General features: G+C 43.2%; 1 long non-coding RNA gene across 1 annotated transcript in view; it reads left to right on the forward strand.

The window, feature by feature from the left end:
- The window catches only part of LOC104990605, a 16,563-nt gene extending 8,115 nt beyond the window's left edge, over positions 1–8,448 (forward strand). The window contains exons 2-3 of the long non-coding RNA XR_825532.1: positions 3,814–4,056; positions 7,701–8,448. This is a non-coding gene — a long non-coding RNA (uncharacterized LOC104990605). The remainder of the gene's footprint in view (positions 1–3,813; positions 4,057–7,700) is intronic.
- Positions 8,449–8,993: the final 545 nt, after the last annotated feature.

An 8,993-nucleotide genomic window follows, 5' to 3' on the forward strand; every position in this document is an offset into this window, starting at 1 on the left:
AAGTGGAGAGTGAAAAAGTTGGCTTAAAGCCCAACATTCAGAAAACGAAGATCATGGCATCTGGTCCCATTACTTTATGGGAAATAGATGGGGAAACAGTGTCAGACTTTATTTTTGGGAGCTCCAAAATTACTGAAGATGGTGACTGCAGCCATGAAATTAAAAAACGCTTACTCCTTGGAAGGAAAGTTATGGCCAACCTAGATAGCATATTAAAAATCAGAGATATTACTTTGCCAACAAAGATCCATCAAGTCAAGGCTATGGTTTTTCCAGTGGTCATGTATGGATGTAAGAGTTGGACTGTGAAGAAAGCTGGGCACCGAAGAATTGATGCTTTTGAACTGTGGTGTTGGAGAAGACTCTTGAGAGTCCCTTGGACTGCAAGGAGATCCAACCAGTCTATCCTGAAGGAGACCAGTCCTAGGTATTCACTGGAAGGACTGATGCTGAGGCTGAAACTCGAAAATTTTGGCCTCCTCATGCAAAGAGTTGACTCATTGGAAAAGACCCTGAAGCTGGGAGGGATTGGGGGCAGGAGGAGAAGGGGACGACAGAGGATGATATGGCTGGATGGCATCACCGACTCGATGCACATAAATTTGGGTGAACTCCAGGAGTTGATGATGGACAGGGAGGCCTGGCGTGCTGAGATTCATGGGGACACAAAGAGTTGGACACAACTGAGCTACTGAACTGAACTGATGATATCCCTAAAAGGTCACTGTGAGACACAAAAGATTTGGTTCTTTGACTTATGAAATATCCAGGTTAGCATTCTTCTTAAGTGTCCTCCTCACTAAAATATTGAAGTTTCTTGAGGAGAACAGGCATGTCTTGGTCCTCAGTCTAATGACTACACCCAGCACTATGACCAGCATGCAGATATTGCTTCACAAAAAGCAAATTAAAATAAACTTTAGTTCTGCAGTGTCATGTGATTATGGGTACCTTGAGGGACCATCTTTTTAGAGCAGCACCTTGGTGGGAACAGTTTGCATCCCCCACATATGACTCTCCCAGGTCCTTTAGAGATCAGTCTCTGGAGAGGAAATGCTGGTTGTGTATATCCTTAGAAGACTGTGTATAGACCAAAAGACCTATTCATTTCACACCACTTTAGACTTCTCTCTTCCCCACCATTGTTCCCATTTACCTTATCCAGGTCAGCCTCAAAAATACAATGACCCTTGGGCAAATAAGCTACAATACTCTAAACATTCTTCATCTAATTTCACATCTAATCCTCTCCCTTACCCTCACACCATGTAACAAATGAAGAATCAAGTACCATAAAATCCAGTTCAAAGATACTATAAATGTAACAGAAGAGACAAGTGATGTGAAAGTTGAGCTGTAGTTTGATTTCCTTCAGACCTAGGACATAGGCTCAGAAATTATTTTCAGAGCCAAGAATATTATCTAAAGGGCTTTTGTAATAGATAACTGTAAAATATCACCACAGATGTGTCCGCAGTTTTATCTTTTGTGCTTTGGAGATGATATTCCCCCTCAGTTCAGTTCAGTCGCTCAGTCATGTCCGACTCTTTGCAACCTCATGGACTGCAGCACACCAAGCTGCCCTGTCTACCGTCTTCATCATCAACTTCCAATCAGACCTCACTTCCTGCAAGCACTCCTCAGCTAATCCTGCAAGACAGTAATGATGCCTCCAGGACTTAGGTGTTTGGCCCATTATTTTGTGCACGCTTACTTAGCAGCATGAGTAGCTTCATAATTCCTCTTCTGTCATTTTATATGTTTGTCCTTTCTCCCCAATTATTTTTTTTAAATTAATTAACTTACTTACTTTTGGTTGTGCTGGATCTTTGTTGCTTCGCACAAGCTTTAGTTGCTCTGGGTTTCGGCGAGCTGGGGCTCCTTTTCATTGTGGAGCATGCATCTCACTGTGTTGGCTTTTCATCGTGGAGCACAGGTTCTAGGCCTGCGGGCTTCAGTAGTAGCAGCATGTGGGCTTGGGAGTTGCGGCTAGAGGGCCCTAGAGCCCAGGCTCAGTAGTTGTGGCACATGGGCTTAGTTGCCCCGAGGCATGTGGAATCTTCCCCGACCAGGGATCGAACCCATATCCCTTACACTGGCAAGCGGATTCTTATCCACTGAGCCACCAAGGAAGTCCCCTTTCTCCCCAGTTCCAAGCAAAGGAACACATTTGCTCTGTTATTTCTTGTCAGTTACTAGGGCATGCCACTGCATCTGGCAATGTTGGGGCAAAGTTGATTATTTACATATTTGTTTTTCCAACTGTTTATGATCACTCCTGTAGGTTGAGGCTAAAAGTCCTGCAGACTAAAAGCAGGGAAGGCTTCAGGTTCTGTGAAGTCTAAGGCTCATACCACTTGAGGCTTCCTCAAGTTAAATAGTAAAATAATTATAGAATTAGGAATAAGGACTTGGAAGGGTTCTGTGCAAGTGAGGGGCTCTGACTCTTGAGTTTCATTAGCTTCATTGTATCTGTTTATTACTGAAAAATGAAGTTATATCTCATCCAGCTCTTAAGCCCTGATTGATTAGGTGCCTCTTCCTGGCTTTTCCTATGGGTATCCTATACGCAGCAGATCTTTTCCACAAGATGCACCTCGCTCAATAAAATGGCCTTAGCAGCCGGGTCTCTCTATCTGGTGAAAAACTCCCAAAAGACTGTACTGACACTCCCCACACTCAGTAACTTGGTAGCACTTAGAATAATGCTTCTTTCAGAGCAGGTGATTTCTTGCTGTGCATGGTGGAGGGGGAGGTCCTTGTACCCAATTCTTCCTGGAAGACCCTGATGGCTGTAAGCTCAAGGGGTGATGTTGTGCAGCAGAAGGGCCTGGAATGTTCCAGTACATTCCACCAGTGGCCTCTGTAACCCCTGCTTCCATTCAACTTAGGCAAAGGCCTGGTAGTCTACAAAATAGTGTGTATTTTCCTTGGTCTTGCTTCTTCCATGACAGTCTGATAGCATCACACAAGTTGGTACCTTCCCTGGAAGCTCCATCCAATTCTCTGATCTACTGGTGTTTGCCTAGAATGTCAAGCCAGATTCTAGATCTCAACCCTGTCAATTTTTTGGCTATATACACCAAATTTTGATTTCTTCCCCAAATAGGTTAGAAATCCTGGGATCTCTGAATCAGTGGTGAGTCTGTGTTCCTCAGAATGCCCACGAAGCTTGTGCCACCTGAGAAGACACTAACATCAAGGCCCCAGGAAGAAAGCAATATACTCAGGATGCTATAGGCCATGTGCCCTGGCCAAAAGGCATAGAAGAATACCACTTCTACTTACTGGGAGCTTCCTATAGGCTAAGTAATTTGCCCACATAATATTATTTAACTCTTAGTCACAGTTATTATATCCTATAAGTAGACATAACTATCCCCAGTTCACAGGTGAGAAAACTGAGACTCAGAAAGGTTAAGAAGTGTATTGAAGGGTATGCAGCTAGAGAAGACAGGTCCATCTGCCTTCAAAGACTATGTCTATAACCATTACGGAGAGGCTCAAAGGACTAAGTCAGAGGGATGCAGACCTGGAGGTCCACTCCTTATCCAGAAATTGAAGGTCAGAGTTAGGAAGACAGTCCAGATTGGTCATGCTATAATCCACTTCCCTGCCTCCCGGTCACTTCCCTGGGTCCTAAACTCCCTAGAACTCTTTGTTTATATTGCAGAGAAGCAATGCTCAGAAATTATGGAGGTGATTCTGGCAGGTTCCAGCTGTTCTTGGTGAGGGAGTTGGAACATTTTTTGGAACTTCTTGACAAAAGCATGTCTCTTGTTCAGTGGACTAAATGCACTTCCTTTCTCCAAGTTTTCCCTACCTTAGAGAAAGAGAGAGAGATGGGGAAGCTGGGGGATTTCCATTAAGGAGAAACCAGAGACGATCAAAGGAGGAGGGTGGTGCTGCCCTTTAAGAAAGCCGGCCAGAGCTCTGGAACTGGGACTCTTAAGAAACTTCTGTAATGTGCCAAGTGAGAAAGCTCTTCGTGGGGTCAAAAGAGAAGCTACCAGAGGAGGCCCCACGGAAGACTTGGCAGAAGAGAGTGGGAAAGAGGTAAGAATCTATCCAGGACCAAAAGTGTGTTTTAATTCTGAACCCACCAAAACCAAAAAAAAAAGAAAAGGACTCATGCCTTGACTCCCTACTTCTGGGCTGGGGCAGCCAAATAAGGGGAACTCTTGCTGGACTGTGCTCTCTATCTTGACAGAAAACACGGCTGCACTGCCTGTCCAGCCTGCCAGAGCACTGCTGGAGAGAGCCACCAACCACTGCATTTGGTTGATAAATGATGGGCACCCCTGCCTGCTGCCCATTCTTGTTTTCTCCCTGCTTAGTTTGCAGCCTTCTGCCTGCTGGGGAGCCCCAGAGTAGGGGTGGGGAGAGAAGGGTCCTCCAGACAATATTAATACTCAGTGATTTATAGGCTGCTGTAAGGGGAGGAGGGAAGTCAGAGGCGACAAGCCCCTGGGACTAGTTTCCATAACACATCAGCATATCACTGACAAGAGTCAAATTATTTTTGTGATGCCTATGCCTTCAGGCCCATCTTTGAAAGACACAGCCCTTACCCTGCTGGTACCAGATAGGATGAGACCAGCAGAGCTGGCTGGAACAAGGCTAATGAACATACAACCAAGTCCGCAGCCTTTACTTTAAGTCACACACTGCTGGGAGAGGGAAGAAATAAGTGAGGTCGAGCAGCTCAATAGCTGTTTTTGGAGGATTTATTTTTTTAATGTGCAAGAATTCTTTTGAACCCTCCATGGTTCTAAGAAAAACTGTTTGAAATGTCCCCACTTAAGGGGCCTGAGGTTAAGTGCCAGGGATGGAAGGCTAAATGCCAGGGATGCTGCTTGCAAGGATTCTTGGGACTGGGGCTAATGGCCTCCCTGCTGTGGGCTCAGGAATACCAGCCCCAGGCTCTGGTTGCCCTGAGAGATGCAGCCATTTTTATTTCTGTTTGAAGGGCATCATCTTCTGGGTTTTTCCCTTCTTTGGTGAAAACCAGAGTAGAATATGCCCATGGAACCAACAGGGCATGTGCCCAAGAGTCTGGAGGGCACTGGAGATAACAGTGTGAGGCAGGGTGAGATCAATGCTTTACATAGCTTAGAGTTTGGTCCCTGCTGGTGGAGAGACGATGCATTTTGTGGGAGTGCATAGTAATTGCCCTTCATAAGGATGATCTCAAAAGGTCAAGGGATGGGCCCTGAATAGCCCTAATGTCCCTGAAACAGTCTATTGTATAGCTATTGTCCATACATGTAAAGGAGCCCTTCTTGACCCTATTCATACTTTTCTGCCTCTGAGATTTCCCAAGTGAAAAACTGTATTCTACTTTATCCCCAGACCCACGTCTACCTCTTTCAAGCTTCAACAAAATAGTTCAACATACGTTTCTTGAGCTCCTACTATGTGCCAGACATCATGCTAGGTGCTGGGGATATAGAGATAAATAACACACAGTCTCTTCTCTGGGGAGTCCATAGTCTAGTTTTCAAAAAATTTTCCTTTGCACTGATTTTGGGGATTTAGTAAATAAATCTGTACTTATCTCCTTTATAGTTTCACATGGATGGATCAGAGCCTCAGCCTCCATCTTTCCACAGCGTTTAAGATTTTGCCTCATATGGTAACTTCCACTTTCCTCTTGACCAATTTAGAAGTTTCTTTGGACTCTGATATGTCTTAGGAATTGAGTGACTATAATTAGATACTATATAGACACATCTACAAATGCTATATGCATGCGGGTACAAGAGTAATGTTATGTTTTCTAACTTCCTTCATTTATTATTATTACTGCCATTTTTTCATACATCCAATAGTTGCTAAGTGCCTGTTAAGTGCTATGTACCTTCCTAGGTGCTGAGAATGCAGTGGTAAGTAAAATGGACACTGCTTTCATGAAACCTTTAGGGTATGCATTGGGAGGACAGAAGGCAAAGGATCTAGATTAAACAGACATACAAATAGATATATAATTATAAACTGAGACAACTGGTATGAAGAAAAATGCAGGGTACTGTAACAGTATAGAAATGAGGGCTTTGGTCTAATCTAGAAGCTTTGGGGAAATAGTTCCCTGAGGAAATGACATTTGACTTTAGATCTGAAGGATTAGTAGAAAGAGGTGAAGAAGAAAATGAGGGAAGAAATTTCCAGTCAGCGTAAAGAGTATGTGCAAAGGTCCTGAGGTGGAAGGAACCAGGGCAGGAGGGTCAATGAGGTTAAAACACAGAGAATGAGGTTGTATGGAATGGGCTGGAGAATTAACCAGAGGGCAGATAATGCAGGGAAGGTCATGATAGTTGGACTAGGCCTTTTTGAAGCCCTCTCTTTCCTTCCAGGCCTATCTTTGGAGAATATAGTCAGGCCAGGTAAGAATTTCAGTTTTATCCTACAGAAGACTATGGAACCAAAGTCTTTATAGAATAGCTCATTTCCCTGGATTATTAATGCTACTTATATTTGTCTTGAAGGAGAACAGTAATGACTATTAGGAACTTTTACGAACTATTAGGAACTTTCCCAGTTTCCTGGCAGGGTGTGGCTACATGTCTGGCTGGCCCTCTGAAGGCCCAAAGCTGATGAACCAGCCCCAGCCTGGCAACCCTCAGGCAAGGGATGGCCCCTGTCAGTGTGGACAGAGGGGCAAGGGTGGAGGGTGGGTGGAGTGCTTTGCTTGAGGTATCTACTCTACAGTGACATTTGGAAGAGCCCCAAGACTACGGCTCTTGTTCCCTGATAAGTCTATCATATGCACACCCCCATTGAAATGGTCTTGCCACCCTTCCTACAGCAGCTGTGTGCCCCACCCCATCTGGGGAAGGCCTCTGGATAAGATCTCTGACTCTGCCCAGAACCTGAGGTCTTGGCCTTCTGAGTTCAGGCTTTAGTACTGTCTGGAGCCATGTATATACATATTTCTGATAGTTTTCCAGAGTTATTAATGGAAGCCATGGGAGAATAGGGTCAAGATGGTTGGATTGGGCCTTTCCGAAGCCCTCTCTTTCCTTCTGAGCCTATCTTTGGAGAATATGCTCTGGTGTAGTGACATCTACCGGCAAGGCTAGGCAGGAAAGAAAATGACCAGATGCCCACTCATCTCCAGGTAATTTCCAAACTAGTAAGAAAATCATCCTTCACCCCTGAGATTGGGTTGGATCAGTAACCTCAGTTGGTTAGAGCAAGACTAAGACGTCCAAGGTTGTGAGTCTGGACCATGTATGTGCTGATTTACCTTAAATAGAGAAATTATTTTCCTAGTTGTAGCTTGCATCCCTCACCCTGGCAGTTGATTCACATTTGGGGACAATTAGTCACAAGGGAGATTGACTAAGCATATGTAAGTGACTCAGAGAAACCCATTCCTAGCCCCTATTCTGGGGAAAACATCTCCCAACAAATGAAATGACCCTTAGTTTACAAATGGCAGAATGCAGGATCATTTTGCATCTTCCTGAAGTTGACTGGCTTGTGAATTTTTTTTTTCTTCTGGGACTCAATTTCTCCTAGGTAATCAGGAAAATAGTGTCTGTAAGCCATCTTCAAAGTTTCTGTAGTGGGCAAGAGTGACTACAGCTTTTAAAGTTGCTCCTCAGTTCTTGCTGAGGAAAGACATAACCTGCTTCCTCACTGCTTTTACCCATGTCATCTACACATTCTGTTCATAATCTCATTCTCTTTCTCAATAGCATGCATACTTGACAAAGACTTTACCACTAGAGATAATAGAGAAGCCAGAGGGAGTGAGGAGAAACTACCAGATAAATCATTACGAAGCAAATGTTCTCCTTTCTCAATAACATGGACTCAATAGCTGAATGTGGCTCAGACAAAGCATCTGTCTCTCCGTCTTTCAAACTTAAAAAGAAAATCATCAAGACCTCAGTAGAGAAATGAGTAATGCACGGGATTTCATGGAAGAGGAAACAGGACTAGTAAATAAACACATGAAGACTGAAGTCCATCCTAACTAGAAATAAAATGAAAAGCACATTTGAGGTGCACTTTTCTTTCTTTTTTTTAACTAAACTTGCAAGATTTTATTAAGTGGTAACACTCAGTTCTGGGAACATCTTAAAATTGGTATCCTCCCACAAGGATGGTGACACTTTAAATTTGGACAAGTCTTTGGGGAAAAAAAATCAATGTAGAAGAGGTAGAAATAAAAACAGGGAGAGCTAAGATGCATGCAGACACTCACTGCATCATTATCTGACTTAAAAGAACCTCAATAATCCCAAACAGAGCATGTTATGTCACAGGGCCACATTACAACATTACACAGCAATTACAATTATGATTATGAGGACTACAGAGAAACAAGGAGATATTAAGAATGTGTAAAAAATACGGAATTTCATGTAAGCAATGAGTGCATCTATGCAAAATGTGTACATATAATAAAATGTATGCATGTGGAGAAAAATTGGAAGGCAATATGCAAACAATAAAAATAGCTCTATAGCAGCAGTGAGATTAAGGATGTTTTATTTTTTCAAACATTTATTTAGTGTTATTATACTGGATTAATAACTTTTGAAAAGGTGGAGAGGGTTGGTGCAGGTGTACGTCATACTCCCCCAGCCCCCACTATTACACACTGGTCCTAAATCGACAGCTCTAGGAGAAAAAGACCTGTCTGTTTATTCACAGAGTACACTCAGCTCCTACCCAATGCATAGCACTTATCAGATGCTCGATAAATATTAGTTGAATGAATAAATGAAAATAACTTCAGTCTAAAACGTCTCAACCCATGATCACTAAATACATTCTACCCTGGGAATAAAAAAGAATTTGGTTTTGCTGGAATAAAAAACAAAACAAAACATGAAGGCCCATCCATAATGGCAATTCCCTGGTTTTCTTGATAAATGAATTTGGGCATAGAGAAACAGCGAGAGACAGTCTGTTAAAGCAAACCCAATTACCACCCAGGAACATATGTTGCCCTGAGGCCTCTGCTGCTATAACAACATTGT

The sequence above is a fragment of the Bison bison genome, unplaced genomic scaffold, assembly GCF_000754665.1.
Source record: "Bison bison bison isolate TAMUID 2011002044 unplaced genomic scaffold, Bison_UMD1.0 scf7180017864180, whole genome shotgun sequence".
Classification (NCBI taxonomy): Eukaryota; Metazoa; Chordata; class Mammalia; order Artiodactyla; family Bovidae; genus Bison; species Bison bison.